Consider the following 19070-nt stretch of genomic DNA (forward strand, 5'->3'; position numbering starts at 1 on the left):
ACCCCTCATCAACAACACCCCCGCCATCCTTTGGGAGAGCTAAACCTCTTCCTTTCGTCACCAAGATATTCCCCTCTCGACCTTCAAGGGTGTTAACCAACCGCCCATTAACACCACCCTCATATCGATAATGATCATGGTGATAAAAAATCAATAAATGATTTTTTCCAAAAATTTATTTAGAAAATTTTTTTTGGAAAAAAATTTCACGTGTTTTTGGTGTTTTGACTTTTCGTGTTGAACTTGACGCAAAAGTAGGAGAGATGCTTTGCGCTTTAACGCTGTTGGGTTTTGAAACCCTGGCTATAGAAAAACGAGGAACGAAGGGGAAGTGAGATTGAAAACCCCGCCCGTGTGTAACCCCCACCATAAATTGTGAGTTCCCCCACGTAATGGCTTATAGACACCCCTCGGCCCTCCCTTCGACCCACAGCCCACCTACTATCGTACTATCCCATTCCCTACTGTCGTCACCGCGGTATCGTCATCGTTGTCGTCCTCACTGCCGTCGTCGTCGTCGTCGTTGTCGTCGTTGTCCTTCGCGCGCAGAGTGTTTTAAAGCGACGCCCCAAGCGTTTTGTATGTCCATATACACAAACACTGATACAAATACATATAAAAGAGCGAACACGGTTTTACTATATATATATGTATAGTAATAATTGCACAAAATGACTAACGGGTTGACCAAAGCTCGCTGACCATCATAAACTCGCACGAGTACGACGTTTTCCGTTGTTAACAGGTTGCCAAATTGGCAATGTTAAGAGGTAGGTATAAATTAATAGTGTCAGGTCCTCTCTCTCTCGGGTGCAGTATAGGAATTATCTTAGAATTATCTTCAATCGACCTGTAATGAATATGAGAATTAACTTTTCGAAAAGAATTATTTTAAGAAATTTAGATTCTGTGAAGGACGTGAAGCTACTTCTTTTTTTTCCCTGAGAATCAATTTATATATATATATATAAAAAAAAGTATCATTTAAATTTTTGTTATTAAATTATTTACACATGGGAGAACTAAAAACTGACAATACACTCAGAGAAATGGTATATATTTGTCTCCGAGCCTACTAACTCATTTATTTGTTGCAAATATATTTCATTTTATTGAAATAAAAAATTTATTTGAGCCAAAGAAAAATTTATTTCTGACAAATAAAATTTTTATTTACGCCAAATAAATAAGTTAGTAGGGCTCTGAGACAAATATACGTTTATTTAATTCAAATATATTTTATTTGGTTCAAATAAATCATTTCTCTGGGTGTACACTGAAAAAAAAATTTATTTGATTCAAATACTCAATTACTTGACTATTATCAAATATAAATATTTATTTGTATCAAAGAATTATATTATTTGAGATGGTATTTGTTTCAAATACAGAAATTATTGGTTTAAGTAAAATTTAATTCAAATAAAAATTATTTGGTTCAAGTAAATATATTTATTTGATAATAGTCAAGTAATCGAGTATTTAAATAAAATAAATTTTTTTTCAGTAGTGTCACGTTTTTAACGTATTAAAATTTTTCCTCTATTGCAAAAAATTATATAAAATCACTCGAATAACGGAGATATATCGCATTTCTACACTCTTGCAAATGAAAACTTTTTTTAATTCGCACAGTATAATGCGGAAAAATTCGCAGTTAATATAGAAATATTCATTTTTAGAAATTTAAAAAATGTTACGAACAAGTTATATTATTTAACTGATGGATTTGTGTAATTTATATATGGGTGATTTTTAAGGGGATGTGAAAGTGGTGATACTTTTTACATGGCAGCTTTTATGTAAAAAGTATCACAACTTTGACATGCCCTTAAGTTTCCGGAAAAAAAAAAAATTTTTTTCATTTTTTTCTATTTTTAAACAAAAAAAAAGTGGAATTAGAAAAATTTTTTTAGAGGGTCCAGAACATAAAAATCACCCTGTATAATATTATAATATATTAAATAATTTTCCATATTTGGAGTAAATCCAAAAATTAAATAAAATAATTGAATCTATTAATTAAACAAATTGGAGCAAAAAATATTTTTCTTAAGGCCATGTAAAAGTAACGTGTACCTAGACAATTCATATATTTCTTCCTATGCTCCGGAAATAATAAAATAGCTAAATTCTTCGTATTAGATATAACAATTTGTTGAACAAATTCTATTATATTTTCAAATATAAAAAAATTTAATGTTATCTATAATGAAAAAAAGCAATTGTCTATTGTCACGTCCATCATCTTTGAAAATAAAAACTATTTAAAATTGAATAAAAAAATAGTTCGAAAAAAAATAAAAGTAATAATTATGTAACAAATGTACAATAACCTGAATTATTATTTAAGAAAATTTACGCAAAATATATATGACAAAAGATCTTAGATTAGTAATTTTATTAATGATCTAACAGATATATTTATATAAGCAAACATCATTATCAAAATCATTATTGGAAATGCTATAACAACAATTTGCATAACATATTTATATGTGTATATACAACATTGTAAATTTCTCGTAAAAGAAAACACGCGTATAAACGCATCGTATAAGTTACTTTTGTTTTAATTCTCATATATGAAAAATTTATTAAGAAAAAGCTTGACATACATTTTGATAATTTAAATGTCAAACGAACAATAATAAATATTTTGCTAGAAAATTAAACACAAAACTGTTTGTAATACTTTTTATATTAGTCTAATTTTTTTTTTTTTTGTAAGTTTATGCTTTATAGTTTTTCACTGTATTATACACGTTATAGAGAGAGGGGTTTTAATAATTTCTATTGACTTCAATATATTTAAGGTCGCATATAAAATGATGTTTTCGTGACATGAATAACTGCCATTAAAGAATCAAGTTTTGTCGCAGGAAATTGTACATATGTGACATAAATTACTCTAGATCGAACGAACATTCCGGTCATTATATATAGCTAGACAACTACAATATATGCTCTACCTTTAATAATAATTATACGTTTTATGTATATATATTCGAAACTCTGATAGAAACGCGGCTACTAAAATGTCAAAACTATTTGTATATTGGTGTTATAACTCTAATTCATCAACATATTTGTAATCAAAATAAATTATAAGTTTTTTGAAATATATACTTCGCTAGACGCAAATGATCTCAATAATTATTATTGTGTTTAATTTCGATTATTTTATTTATTAAATATATATAAAATCAAATTAATTTGAGTGAGATCTCATTTAAGATCGAAACTATTTAAGGACGTGGCATTAGACAATTTCTGTTTTTCGTTAAATTTCGTATTTAGTTTACTTTACCAATATTTTGAAATAATTTCAAAAAAAAAATTGATGGAATAAAAAAATGTGTCTTATATTTTAAAATTAGGGATCGTTCACAAAACTATGTCGCACTTCAAGGGGAGGATCAGAAATGGAATAAAAATAGTTTGTGAACGACCCCTTAGGTAAAAGACGTGAAATTAGACAATTTGTTAATTTTTAAATTATTTTCATTACATAAAATTTAATCTACTAGAAAAATTCAACGAATTTTGTCTAATTTCACTTTTTTTATTTTTTTTTGTATATAAAACTAAAATATATTAATAACTGTTCATATAAAGAAAATAATATTTTCAATAAATAAATAATTATAGTCTTACCTTATAAATTTTGTTTTATTTTCTCCGTTATTACCTTTATTATCCATATATTTAAATCCTTTTTCCTGCTTTGTTTCCTTTTTCCTTTTATTTTCCATTTATATCTTATATTCTTTTTTTCTATGCGGTTTTTTGTTGACATAGTTCTCCATTTTGACTATTAGTGGAAAATTTCCTCCTCGTGTGAAGTAAATCGCAGTATAGATCATCCAAATGTAAAATCTAAAAAAATCATCTAATTAATGATATGTAGAAAAATAAGCTATACAAATATTTCACACCCACTATGGATAATTGTTCATTATTTAATCCCATTTTTTTCGTAATTATATAAATTATTTTATATGTAATTTTTTAATTAGTAATTTTTCATTACTACGTATTTGAGAAATAATTATTATTTTCCCCCTGAAAATATTTTTTCACCTTTGTTGTGAGTAATTATTGACAAATAAACAATGATTGATAATTATATACGATTAAAATAAAATAGGGTTTCTTACACTTTTCCTGTATATAGTAATTAAATATATTCACCCCTTTTTATTTTCAAAATTATAACACATTAAAATATACTGACCCTTATATATAATAAATCGCAATTTTCCTATAGTCCTATTTCATCCAATATTATACATATAGTATAACACTTCTAAATTATCATATAAAATACTTGAAAAGTCAAAAAAAAAAATGCCCCCCTAAGATTTTAAATTCCCCCGTATAAATACAGAATATACACAAGAAAAAGTGATGCTATATCTAAAGTACAAAAAAAAAATTCGTATGAGAGAAAAATACAAGTCAGAAAAAGAAACGAAGATCTTGGAAACGTCACAAGCAGAGAGCGGGATAAAGTAAAGCAAGATCGAGTGAGATAGAGAAACATGCAGTAAAAAGGAGAGTGAGTGCAACAGACGTGACGTATATATAGAAGAAGGGTAGGAGTTACGGAGAGGGTGAAGGCAAAAAAAAAGGAGAAAAAAAAGAAAAAAAAATTTTTGCCCCTGGCGCGTAGAGCGGTGGTCATAATCGCGCAGACCGCGTCATAATCCGCGGCGAAAAACATTTGACGAGCGAGAAAGGAAAGGGAAAACGAACTGAGAAAAAGGCAACTCACTGGGAGCGGCTTTAAAAGGTAACGCCTCCTATTTGACTCACATCGTCCCCTTGGCACACACAGAGAAACTTCTTCTTGCGTCACATCGATAAGAGAAATAGTATATATAAGCATGTGTAAGAATGAAAAAGTGGGGGTGAAATAGGCGGGGGAGCAAGAGAGAAAGGGAAAAACTTAACCACACTGACTAAAGAGAGATGGAATTATTCTATAGAAGAGAGGGAGAGGAAGAATAGGGGCAGGAAAAAAGGGTCGAAATGAGAGAAGGGGAAAAAGTACTCAGCGCAACAACGACAGCAGCAAAAGAAGAAGAAGAAGAAGATCTTATATGAAACACCGTGTGCCGAGAATGTATATAATTCGCTTTTCTCGCTAAATAAGGTGAGGGGAATAGGAGGTCGTTTTTTTTTTTGTAATATACTTTGCGTCGTGACGATGTAAACGCGACAAGGCGATACTCTTATCGCTTTTCTCTCGTATAGGGCGAGTCCCCTCGTGAGAGAGAGAGGCGCACGAACTATGCGGATACAAACTAGGAATCGCCAATATATATCCAGAGAGTTATATATGTAATACACACAAGAGGCGATCCTCACCGATTGATAAGAAAGCCCGAAGGAGCTAAACTATACGAAAAAGCCAAAGTTGTTTTTTGAGATAAGATGTATCTCGAATGCGAACTGCGGCGCGTGTTTAGCATGAGAATCCAATTGAAGAAATCCAATAGAGGAGCGCTATATATATATATACAGTTGGCTAACTCAGCGAGGAAAATTATGAGAATTGAAATTGTGGGACTCGCGTTATAGAGAAGGATATAATACTAAATGCCAATAGAGAAAGAAAAAGAAAACGCAATCGTGTTTCTAATAGATAAGATTTTGATGTAAATATTCTAAATAAACTAAACATGAGTATTTTGACATCAAGAAATTTTTTTTAAATTTCTAACGGGATTTGTGAAAAATATCGTATATCAATATTCAAAGTAAAAGTGTCTTCTAAAAATTAATTTTCGCTAAAATGATCTCTATACGGATAGTGCCTTTCAGTCTATAAATCTCTTCGGATCATAAACATAAGAGTAGAAGGCTATTTTGATGCCCGCCAGTATAGTGGGTGGTTGCAGAACTTATAGAATCAAGAAAGAGAGAGAGAGAGACTTATTGTGGGAAAATTTTGTAAGGAGCAAAGAAGAAGTAAAATTATTTGTGAGGTAGAAGGCGCGCCTGCTGCAGGCTCCGACGGCTGAATTTAACACGCCGCGCAGAATTTGCTTCGTTCACCTACATTTAAAGTGCAAAGCCCACATGACTTAGACGAATAATCGCTGCGGAGCCAAAACTGTCATATTTTTCCCAATTCCTCAGTGCGCGCTCGACTTTCATGTGCATACCGGAAGCTCAACATGGACCATAAAAATCTATAACAAGAAGAAAAAAACAAATATATTTAAGACACGAATATTATATTTATATACAAAAAATAAAATATTTTCATATTTATCAATTTTACCCAAAATATATATTTATATAAAAAAAATAATGAATAAACTATAAGTATATAAAATAATGTGGGTCTATATATCATATAACGATATCATGTTGATATATATATATATACATTAAAGCAACAAGATCGATGAAGTATTATGATTCCTGTGTGACAATATTGTGGAGATAAATCATTGATTTCTATAGAGCCTATATGCCATTGACTGAAACCGATGCAAACCTAACAGTCTATACACGATTAAATTTAGAAAACTACATAACAATATCGAGCTCAAATATTACATATATACATAATAATTAAATAACAAAAGATCTAGACAAATTTTATTTCCCCTCTTTCAAATAATTAATTAATAAACAAATTATTTTATTTCAAATTTTAATTTCCCTCTTTTCAATATAATCCAGTAAAATTATTTGTTTCATATTTTAATAGAAATATTAATAACATCAAAATTTATTTTAATTATTATTGTACATAATTAGGGAAATATTTTATTTGTCTTTATACATTGAAAAAAAAATTTATTTGATTCAAATACTCGATTACTTGAGTATTATCAAATAAATATTTATTTGAACTAAATAAATTGTATATTTGAACCAATAATTTCTGTATTTGAAACAAATAACATTTAATTGACTCAAATAATAATTATTTGATACAAATAAATAATTATTTGATAATAGTCAAGTAATCGAGTATTTGAATCAAATAAATTTTTTTTTCAGTGTAGCTACTATATAAAAATATATTTGTCCCAGAGCCTAATAATTTTTTATTTATTTTTAATAAATAAATTTATTTAGCACAAATTCAATTTTTTTAGTGGAAAATAAATTTTTTATTTAAACCAAATAAAATTTATTTTGCTCTAAGATATAAATATATATATTTTTAAGAGGAAAAAGTTCGATTCGGAAAAATTCATGCCAATAATCAGTTGTAAATTTATTTGATTCAAATACCGGTGTATTTGGTTATTATCAAATAAATATTTACTTGAATCAAATATTTCTTATTTGAATCAAATAAATGGTATTTGCTTCAAATACTGAAATATTTGATTCAAATACTATATATTTGATTCAAGTAAATATTTATTTGATAATAACCAAATACACCGGTATTTGAATCAAATAAATTTTTTTTTCAGTGTATAATAAATAAAAAATACTCAAAAAATTACCAATTTTTCTCTTTCTCCTCGCGGAAGTTTTTTTTATTTCCAAATTTAAAAGTTTAACTAATATTTTCCCATCGCAAACATTGAAATACGTTTGTATTTTTTTTTACCTTTTTCGATCAAGAAAATTGTCACTTATAACTGTCCATCTATTGGCAATAGGTAAATATAGAAAATTAATCGAGACTAAAAAAAAAACTGTGACCTCAATATTGAATCTCGCAACAAATAAAGCCGCGAGATATATCAATATATATACATACATGTTTGTATCGTATTCGTATATATATACACACATTTCCACCTAATTCCATCTCCCAACAAGAACCCAAAACTGCAAGAGTAACGACAAACCAATTAGGGACTTTTAATGGGTATCGTTGGCTGTAACAATCGAACAAAACGGCATATTCCGCCCACTCTCCCGTTTGGATATATATATATAAATGTACATATACAGGAGGCAAACGTGCGGATTCACAAGCGAGAGATGCGTGGGTTGGGGTGGTGTGGTGATGATTCCAGCGGAGGCGGACGAGAGTGAAAAACAGCAAAAATTCCCAACGTCACTCTCTCTGTGTGTAGCGCCGGGGCGTGTAAATTTGCGCGAATCGATCTTTGTACTAAAAGAAGAGAGAGAGAGGGCAGAAGAAAGTCACGGAACAAACAAACAAAAAAGTTGATCCCGTCTCTTAGGCGCCACCCCGTATATCGGGTTCAAACTTTCAAATAGCGACCCCGTGTATACCGAATCTTTCACGAAATTATAGTAGTAAAAATTTCCCGATTCTCTCAATATATATATATGATTCAGCGGAAATTTCTCCATATAAATAAACCAATTCAATCTGTGCGACAAAACTATATTTATCCAAATTATTTATAAGACATACATGAATCTAAAATTTAGAATTTTAAAATTTTACCTCGACTTTTAGCCTAATTTTTATATATTCATTTAGACAAATGAAAATTCTGCAAAAATAAAAATTCGGAGTATTAAAAATCCTGTTTGAATAAATTCTGCTAGAAAAGAATATTCTTTTATATTCTGTAAGATAAAAATTCTTTTACATAATATTTCAAATACTTCAATTGTAAATCGGTTTTTTAATTTTGTATTACACTCAGAGAAATATGGTATATTTGTCTCCGAGCCTACTAACTCATTTATTTGTTGCAAATATATTTTATTTCATTGAAATAAAAAATTTATTTGAGCCAAAGAAAAATTTATTTCTGCCAAATAAAATTTTTATTTACGCCAAATAAATAAGTTAGTAGGCTCTGAGACAAATATACGTTTATTTAACTCAAATATATTTTATTTGGTTCAAATAAATCATTTTGTATTAGCCTATAGGCTAATACAAAATTAAAAAATCAATTTACAATTGTATCGAAATTGTTGAATGAAGAAAATAATTTATTAATAAACTGATTCGCGATTTATAATTTCTTATATAGTCAATTTTATTATTAAACGCTTTACGCGATAAATTCCCCTTCAGTTAGAAAAGAGTTTATATATATATATATCTATAGGTATAATATCTAGATAAACACAAAGTATTGAATAAATACTAAGCTTACAATATATAGTGGAAGCTCGTCGCAGTAATTGCGTAAAATCGAAACTGGAAATCGTGAATGAATGAAATATATATATACATCATTCATTTGAAGAGCTTTCTCTCTCTCTCTTTCTCTCTTTTGTAAATATAGCGCGCGCAGATAACACGCGAAGTTGGGGCTGAAATCAGCAAAGAAGATCATAAAATTCATAAACGTGTGCAAGGAAGAGATATACGTAATATATTTGTCTAACTTTCACGCAAAGGATGTATATACTTTAAATTCACTTTCATACGTTTTAAAAGACATTTTACTTTTACTCTGTTTAATATAAACACCTATTTTATTTCAGGAAAATTATTTCACAAATTGTTCTGGCCTTTTAATTTAATATTTCTTCAGGAAAAAAAGCGAAATTATTCAAATTTGAAAATTAATAAACTCGAATTTTCATATGTAACCAAATTCGTATTGCAGAATTTAAAAAACAGAATTTTGAATTTTTATCTGAATTTCTTTAATCGAATTTCTACTTATATCCATTGAATAACTTTTATTTGAATGAAATACGCCATATTACCCCCTGGTCTCCCCTAACCTCGTCGAATATAAAAAATCACGAACAAAAGACTCGATCAGAGGGATTGATTTCCTGTTATTTCGAGGATTTTTTTTTTTTTTTTTTTTTTTGTTCAAGAACGAGGTTACCTTATGGTTTTTCGAACAGATTTTTGTGGAATGAGTTTTGAAAATACGAATTATGTATTACATGACCCGCATATATTTTTAAAAATACGGTTCAAGTTTCTACTTGAATATTTGCGAACACAAAAACCGGAAACCTTTAAAATTTTTATTTTTACCAGTTTCAATTTTTCAAAATAAAATTATTAACGCTAAAAAACGTTCACAATTTTTTTTATAGGAAAACTGTGGAAAAAATTATTTGATTTAAATAATCAACTATTATCAAATATTTATTTGGTTTAAATAAAAATTTTATTTGCACCAAAATAATTTTTGAGCCAAAAATTTTGTTTCAAAAATATATAGAAATAGTGGTTTTATTTGAAACAAATAAAATTTGACTCGAAAATTATATTTGTTTCAAGAAAACATAACAAAACATAGTTTTCCTGTGGGAAAAATATTGAAAAAGAAATTTTTTTTCAAACATTCGTTTCCGGTTGAAGCAAAAATGATGTGTCCACGCGTCCGGAGCAGATTACGAGATTAAGAGACGCGTAACCCGATCCCTTATAATATGTCCTAGAATTCACGTCGATAGGGCAATAATTAGGCGGTTCCCATATAAAAGGCGGCGCGACAGAGGCTCACCGCGCCTCACGTCATATAGAAAGGAGAGTACGTGCTCCTTTTTTCATTCTTATTTTTTTTTTCAGACCTCATCGCGGCGGCGTCTAAGACGTAACTCAAGATAAAAAAAAAGAGAGAACCAGACGAACCCCACACACACCCCTCTCTTGAATTTACCTACCGATTGAATAGCCAAACTAGATATGGTGTTCCCACCGGCACTTTTGATATCTTTTGCTCGCCGCGCCATATATATATACGCACGACATAATATACTTACATGACATGAAGATCCTGAAATGAGTTCTTGAGAGCCTTTTTAGTTCCATATATATATTTATTCGAAAAAGCACCTCATCTGTATTGCAGAAAATTTTTTCTCCTTGGGTTGAAAAAGGATTTTTCTTCTCAAAATAATGTATAGCCATAGGTTTAATGTTGTTTCTGAAAAAAATCAAAAAGTTGTAAAATAAAATCAATTAATTAAATTATAATATTAATGTTTTATACTCATTAGAATTAAAAACAGTAGTGAAAAAAATATACTTTTGAATCAACAGTATTTCTGCGTCAAATAAAAATTATTTCAAAAGCATTTTATAAAGTAAAATACAAACTGAAAATTAATTTTTCAGAGAGAAATTAAATTATAAATTATAGAGATGAAAAAAATTATTTCAAATTATTTCAAAAGCATTTTTAAAATTTTGTAAAATACAAACTGAAAATTAATTTTCCAGAGAGAAATTAAATTTTAAATTGTAGATAAAAAAAATTATTTCAAAAGCATTTTTTAAATTTTGTAAAATACAAACTGAAAATTAATTTTCCAGAGAGAAATTAAATTTTAAATTGTAGATAAAAAAAACTATTTCAAAAGCATTTTTAAAATTTTGTAAAATACAAACTGAAAATTAATTTTCCACAGAGAAATTAAATTAAATTAGAAATGAAAAAAATTATTTCAAAAGCATTTTTTAAATTTTGTAAAATACAAACTGAAAATTAATTTTCCAGAGAGAAATTAAATTTTAAATTGTAGATAAAAAAATTATTTCAAATGATTTCAAAAGCATTTTTTAAATTTTGTAAAATACAAACTGAAAATTAATTTTCCACAGAGAAATTAAATTTTAAATTGTAGATAAAAAAATTATTTCAAATGATTTCAAAAGCATTTTTTAAATTTTGTAAAATACAAACTGAAAATTAATTTTCCAGAGAGAAATTAAATTTTAAAAATTGTAGATAAAAAAAATTATTTCAAATGATTTCAAAAGCATTTTTTAAATTTTGTAAAAATACAAACTGAAAATTAATTTTCCACAGAGAAATTAAATCAAATTAGAAATGAAAAAAAAATTGTCAGCGATAATTTTCGTAAGAGGGAAATAAGACGGCATTTTTCACATGGCCTTAAATTACAATAATTCTACTTTGTAAACTGAATATACACGCACTAATATATGTAAGTTTCTGGTACACACTCTACAATTCGAAGCCGCTGAACCAAACGTCTTCCTGTATATGTATATGTGAAGAGCACATCCCGTTTGTATATAATGGCAATGGCGGCGTTGGAATACCGGGGACTGACGGGACAAAACAGTACCGCCACAATGGGGGAACCGCAAAATTTTCTAGAGTATACATATATAAAGCAGAGACAAAGACGAAGCCTTCTGGCATCATAAGGAATCGGTGGTCTCTCGCGTGCCGATCCATTAATTAACCATCGCCATTTCTTAGATGCTCCAAGTCCCCCTCCCCCTACTTACACCTACAAATCCACATAAGGGGGAGTTATATATATATATGAAAAGAAATTAAGGTCGGACGCGAGCGGAACAACCTAACCATCCGTTCCCCGCTTTATTTCCGTGAAATCGACGACAGACGAATCATGAAAAAAAAAAGAATGGAAGTAGATAACCCGTCATAATATATGGCCTAATGGGACAGGAGCTAATAAAATCAAGATACCTCTTGACCCATACCTATTCTTTTTATAATTTGTGATCAAATATATATAATATCCGTTTATGAAAAACGCGAAAATTATGCTAATTTTTATCTTCTAAATCAAAGAGAACAAATATTATACAAGTATACTTACCATTGATTTAGTGGATTCTTGATGAAAATTAAAAATCCGAATAACAAGAGAGAAATTTATTATTATTTTCGAAACTGAAAAAAAAAAATTAAAAGATTTCGAGGGAGAAATTTATTTTCCCCTTATAGAAAAGGTCATTAGAAACAAGACATGATTATATATCTGGAGTGTGGACCGAGAGGCACGTGCGATAATTACATTACGAGTAATTAGATTAAGTATATAGTTAGCACGGAATACGCATCGAGACTATATTTATCGCAAAAATAAGAAAAAGAAAAATTTACAAAATGGCAATTATTATATAGAATTGACATAATGACGTTTTCAATTACAACCGATTGCATTCGATTAAATTTTGAATGAAAGGTAAATTGAGTCTGCTATATATATAAAACGAAATATAAGAAACTTGTTCAATAATATATATTACTTTTTTTTTACACAATTTCACCGCATACGAATCCTATATATATGTATATATATAGTTTCACGAGTTTCGTGACACATAGTGCACCGTTACGTGTACATTTTCTGTTTTTGCGACGCTTAAAGCCAATCTACAAGCCGCACACTTGTTTGCCGATCGATAAGCAAATAATCGTTGCTATATATATATGGAGATATTTTCTTACTGCGCGATATTCACGCAAATATGTAACTGAACCATTATTATCTCTTTAAATTATGAATTATTTGCATAATTATATTCAATCCAAATATAAAAAACAAATTTAACAAGGAAAATTAATTTCAATTGTAAAAATATATTTTTTGCAAATTTCAAAATGAATTTCTATCAAATGAAAATTACAAATTAATTTAATGCGTTTCGAAAAAGATAATTTTGAATTTGATAAGAGATTTTTTTCCGAATCGCAAAAAATCGATTTGCAGACTCACACATGAACAAATATTTTTTTGCCGAGTGTTATTAAGATATTAACAAGAAGGGTAAACGAGGCTCAATTTCCCGTTTATATATATATATAGAGAAGGGATGTGATTGGAGTGGGCATTTGAAATAAACGAAGATGTAACCCCCTGCGTTGTGTGGACTCGTTTGCCGAAACTATCAATTGATGCCAGATCCAAACAGTGGTGTACAATATATATATACGTGCAGCTGCACACCCCCCCAAAAACACTGAAATCCAAATAGAACTGAATATTCTCTACTCTGCCGCACTATCCACACGCATCTGTCAATGTGTAACGGAACACCACCTAATAGTATTAGAAATATATATCCCAAGAGCTATAAACTTGCTGATCCCCTATACACGCATGTAAACCTCCCATGTCATGATCTTTGCTGTCCAGCATCCTCCGTCGCTTCAATATATATATATATACAGATTTGAAATGCCCGCGGGGTCAACCACTATATTTATATATATATATCCTCTCAAATCACTTTCTTTATGAACTCACAAAATTCAAGAAGGAAAACCAATTTCTTAAGCTTTCGTATATAGGTGAATTCTCCTAGGTCCATTTCTGAAACTCAATTTCGATTTGTGAGATTAATTGAAAAACAAAGGATAATTTACATGCAAAAATAATTTTTCGCTTTTAATCTTATAAAATTGAAACTATGTACTATTATTAAATCAAATAAATTATTTGATTCAAGAAAAAATTTTCTAAAACTGTTAGAATTTTCATTTTATGAAATTTCATTTGTCATATAATTATTTTTGAGACGAATTTTTATTTATTCGAATTAGTATATTTTGCAGAATTTTCATTAAAACAATTTTCTACATTACAGAATTTTTATATAACTGAAAATTCACTTCAAAGAATTTTTATTTGTCAGAATTTTTATTTACTCGAAAAATCATTTAACAGAATTTCTAATTGATAGAATTTTCATTTGTCCAAAATTGCAAATGATCGAACACAAAATTTCTATCAAATAGAAATTCTGTTTAATGATTTTTCGGTTAAAATTTAATATTTAAAATTAATATTTTATAATATAATATAATATAATATTAATATTTAATATTAATATATTTAATATATAATTTATTTATAATTTAATATATAATTATATTAATATATTATTTAAAAAATTCTATATATAGAATATGAAAAATCGGTTTTATGGAAATTATATCAAATAATAATTCAAACAAATAAAAATTCATCGGAAATAAAATTCTATGCAATGAAATATCACTGTAAAAAATTTTTCGGACATTTTTCCGAAAAAATACGGACAGCACGGAACCCCAAGGGGTGGAAATATTTCCGAATAAGTAGTAAGAATTATCTCCGACATATTTCGGAAATTTTTCCTACTAATAAGTCGGATTTTTTTCCGAATTAGTCGGATATTTTTTCCTCATATATATTCGGTATTTTTTCCGAACTTACTTATTCTCTAAAATGCCTATATATTATCTGAAAATTCTAGTAAATAAAAATTCTGACAAATAAAAATTCTGTAAAGCGAATTTTTGGTTATACATAAAAATTCTGTAATATAGAAAATCGTTTTGATGAAAATTCTGCAAAATACTTTATTCGAACAAATAAAAATTCATCTCAAAAATAATTATATGACAAATGAAATTCCATAAAATAAAAATTCTAACTAATTATTTTTAGAACATAATTGCGTCCCGAAAAAATAATATTCAAATATAACACTGCGAGGAACCAAAGAAAATTTCCTTTGTATAATCAACCACAGGATATTTACCAAAAGTAATATTTAATTCACTATTCACCAAGATCCCTATACGCACATCTTTTGCTCCTATATATACACTCCTATATTTAATGAAGCTAATCAATCTCAAATTGCAGGAAAAATAATTCAAGTAACTCTGTTTGAATAAGCTTATGATAAATTATTAATCACTCTCATTTCCTACACAAGGTACACTCCTTTTTCTTTTTTTTTTTTTTTTTTTTACTAAATCTTGAGGAATATTTATAAAATGCGCGCTTATCGCGAATCGTATGTGTTCTAAATGGATTGGCCCTATTTCACATACAGAGGTCTGCAAATAGTCCTACCATATATTATATATATATAGTCGATGTACCTTCGATATTACGACGACACTCTCGAATATGTGACGGCTATCGATAATTCAATATCGCGCTGTTCCAAGCCAGTGCCCGCGAGGCTTTGTCACGCCATAATGACACAAGCATTCGTGAAAATTTAATATCGTTTCTCGAAATAAAAGCAAAGACGAAAAAAAACGAAAGAAAGAAAAGGAAATTTACTCCTAAATCAATATTAGCGAATTTGTTCCAACAATTTAATTTATAAAACTATTTTTCCTTTAAGAAAAAAAAGTTTAAAAAAAAAATGATAGAAAATATAATTGAAATTAAAAAAAGAAAATTAACGGCAGAAAATATTTGCCTTCGCGATTAAGAAAAAAAAATAAATAAAGAGCACTTGATCAATTTACTTGTATGAAGAAGCATATATGCGGCACATATATAATGAGTTCATTTTACATAATAGCAGTTAATATTGTGTTAAACAATGTTTTATATATTGCTCTACGAGTAATCAATATAATGTGGAATTTAAGTTCTTGCACACAATATAAGACTTTTTTTTTTTCTTTCGACTGAGATATATATATATATTTCTACATATGTTCATGTGACACGCTATATGTACATCCTCAGAGAGTCATATTATTGTCATGAAAGCTCACCCAAGCTCACGCACGCACATAAGAAAGTTTCCCTGGGGCGCGCATGCACTTGTAAGTTCATCGAATAATTATAGACTAAATTAAAGTAGTGACGTGTTCCTAAGACGCGCGCTTCATATATATATAAAACTCCTAAAGCCTCCTGAAACTAAAGACCATACACAATTTTTATCAACCTACCCTAATTCAACGTTTTATACACTTATCGACATTACTTTAATCAGAACGCTCATCCCTTTATTATTTATTAAATACTAATTTATACCTTCTCGACGTTATATTTATAATGACAAAGTGCGTTTAAAGAACATATTTTATCGCCTATCAAGCTCCTTAAGTTCATATATAATATAATTTCTTAACAACTTTTATTATTTCTTCAAAACTTTTTCCATTTGCGATCGAAATTGGGTTCCCTCCTTTTTTTTTCTATAATAATGTATTTAAAACTTCCATCGCAGTTTTTATCGATGATAATTGTCTCAATAATTAATTTCATACATCCAAAGAAAATAATTGTCTCAGATCCAAATAAATTTTATTTAATTTTATTTAAAACAAATAAAAAGTTATATTTTTTTATTTGCTTCGAATAAATAACAATAAAATATTTCTCTGGGTGTAATTCGTAATAACTAAGAAAATTATTTAAAACCATGTGAAAGGACGTGAATTTCAAATTCAATAAATTTTATTTATTTATCTATATAAATAAATTTAGTTCATTTGAAAACATTTTTTTCTAAATTTCCTATTACATTTTCCAAAAGTTATAATACCTACGAATTCAAAATTTTCTCGTCATTCAAAAAAAAATTCGATTCCATATACTTTTTGGATTTTTATACTTGCGTGAATAAAATACACCACATTTCCTGCATCGTGGAAATATGAGTGAGATTCTTTAACCACACTGCAAATCCTTGAAATTCGATCTCGAAGAAAAATGGAGGAAACTTAAAAATTCCAACCATTCTTCAAACGACAATGGATCGTACGAGATATATATTTCGAAAAATCCCAATGGATGCGATATATAGAGAGGAGTTTAAGGGGACCATTTCTATTATGGGCGATGCTTTTTTTTTCTTTTTTCTTTTTTTTTTTTTTTTTTTTTTTAATACATATAAGTATATAAGGGTGCCTCTTTCTATACACAGGGTCGGGCTTGTTTTGTAAGCGACTATTCTACTCTTCGAACTAGTTCGAATAAAAACCACCCCTATGATGAGCTCCAATAAGAATGCTCTACATTCCCCCCACTATTAGCTCCTAAAACATCCCACTTGCTTGCTAAAAAAAAAAAAAAGGGAAAAAAATCCTCATACGCAAAGAAAATATAAATACGATTCTTCTTCACTTATAAATACCAGAGAGAGAAAATTTTTTTAAGCTCTTTAACGTAAGTAGTTTAATACAAGAGTGCCTTCAGTGATGTTTATACGATTCCCAAAAAATTAGTGTTTTATAATCAAAAATTGAAAAATTCCAGTGTTAAAAAAAATTGCGCCGATTTAATTTAAATTTTAACTAAATAAATATTTGCCTTTTATATATAAAAATGTGTCAAAAAAAGTGTGTGAAAATTATCTAAAACTAAATTTAATTTAACATGACTTATGAAAATAATTAAAACAGATTAAAAAGCATCATCAAAGAAACATGAAATATATATACATGCGCTTTCTCTCTCTTTAATTTGCATTTCAAATGTTTCTGCCGCTCGATTAATTACAAACCAATAATTAAAACTTTATGTAATACGAGCGCGAGTATAAAAAAAAAATTTTCACTTCATTAAATGTCATTGAATTGTCAGAATGTAGACGTCTTTATTTTTCATATAAGCAGGTGTGTGTGTATATATATTTATATACAAGCCAAATGAGTAGGTAAAAAAAAAATTTTTTTTCTTTTTTTTTTTTTTTAAACAAAACTTCAATTGAAAGAGTAATAAAAATTTTGAACAGACACTAATTGACTGTTAATAGAAAAAGCCTGATCCATCGAACCTGAGGCAAAACGAGAATTGCAAATACACAACGTGACTAAAAATGGAGCAGCTGCCGAAAAAGTTTCGCGGAAATCATTATACAATATCATTAATAAATCTTCTACCACTCCCTATATATAAATATCGATCAAAAGTTCTTCGCATATAACCTAAATACTACATTTAATTAATTAAACTCGAAATCTACTTTTTTTATATATAATACGATGAGTTGAGGAAATTATTTATTCCCGGAATTTATTGTTTTTTTTACGTTTTTTATATAACTTTTTTTTGAAAAGGAAATTTTTCTTCATTTTTAATTAATAAATATTTTTTTTAAACAAAAGAATTGAAATTTATTTATTAACCCCTTAACTGCTGATGACAATTTTGTGCGTCAAATCTTCGTCATAGCAGTTAAGGGGTTAAAAAAAATAATTTCTTCTGATATAATTTACGAATCTGCATTTTTTGGTTTGATAAATTCAATTATACAATTTTGAGTCTCGCAATTTACGCGTTTTTTAAAAAGAAATTTTAAAAAATAATTGGAAAAATATTTCCTTTTGTCATATATATTAATCGTCTTTTCACATGGTCTTAAAATAATCATTTTTTTCAAATAATACTAAAAAAAATAGCGTGATAAAATTTTTTCTCCTATTGAAATTTCATGAAAAAAAATCCACTTTTTCTGTTTAAATTACATTATTATAGATTCGCGACAAACTCATAAGCGTGCATCCTCGGATATAATAATAAATTATAACGACGTGTCATTGATACATTATTATGTAAGTTGAATAGAATGCTCGCGATTACGTATTATTCATGTGGACAGAAAATTTTGCAATCACGCACATTAGGTGGGCAACATGTGTCAATGTGGCACC

At 28.3% G+C, this 19070-nt stretch overlaps 1 long non-coding RNA gene across 1 annotated transcript in view; it reads right to left on the reverse strand.

The window, feature by feature from the left end:
- Nucleotides 1-384: 384 nt before the first annotated feature.
- LOC127290118 (uncharacterized) overlaps nucleotides 385-19070 on the reverse strand; it is a 43115-nt gene continuing 24429 nt past the window's right edge. The window contains exons 4-6 of the long non-coding RNA XR_007844257.1: nucleotides 10651-10814; nucleotides 3692-3879; nucleotides 385-850 (exon numbers count right to left, since the gene is read on the reverse strand). This is a non-coding gene — a long non-coding RNA (uncharacterized LOC127290118). The remainder of the gene's footprint in view (nucleotides 851-3691; nucleotides 3880-10650; nucleotides 10815-19070) is intronic.

Source organism: Leptopilina boulardi, unplaced genomic scaffold (assembly GCF_019393585.1).
Source record: "Leptopilina boulardi isolate dan_hultmark-lab unplaced genomic scaffold, ZJU_Lbou_2.1 LbouV2_123, whole genome shotgun sequence".
In the NCBI taxonomy this organism is placed as follows: Eukaryota; Metazoa; Arthropoda; class Insecta; order Hymenoptera; family Figitidae; genus Leptopilina; species Leptopilina boulardi.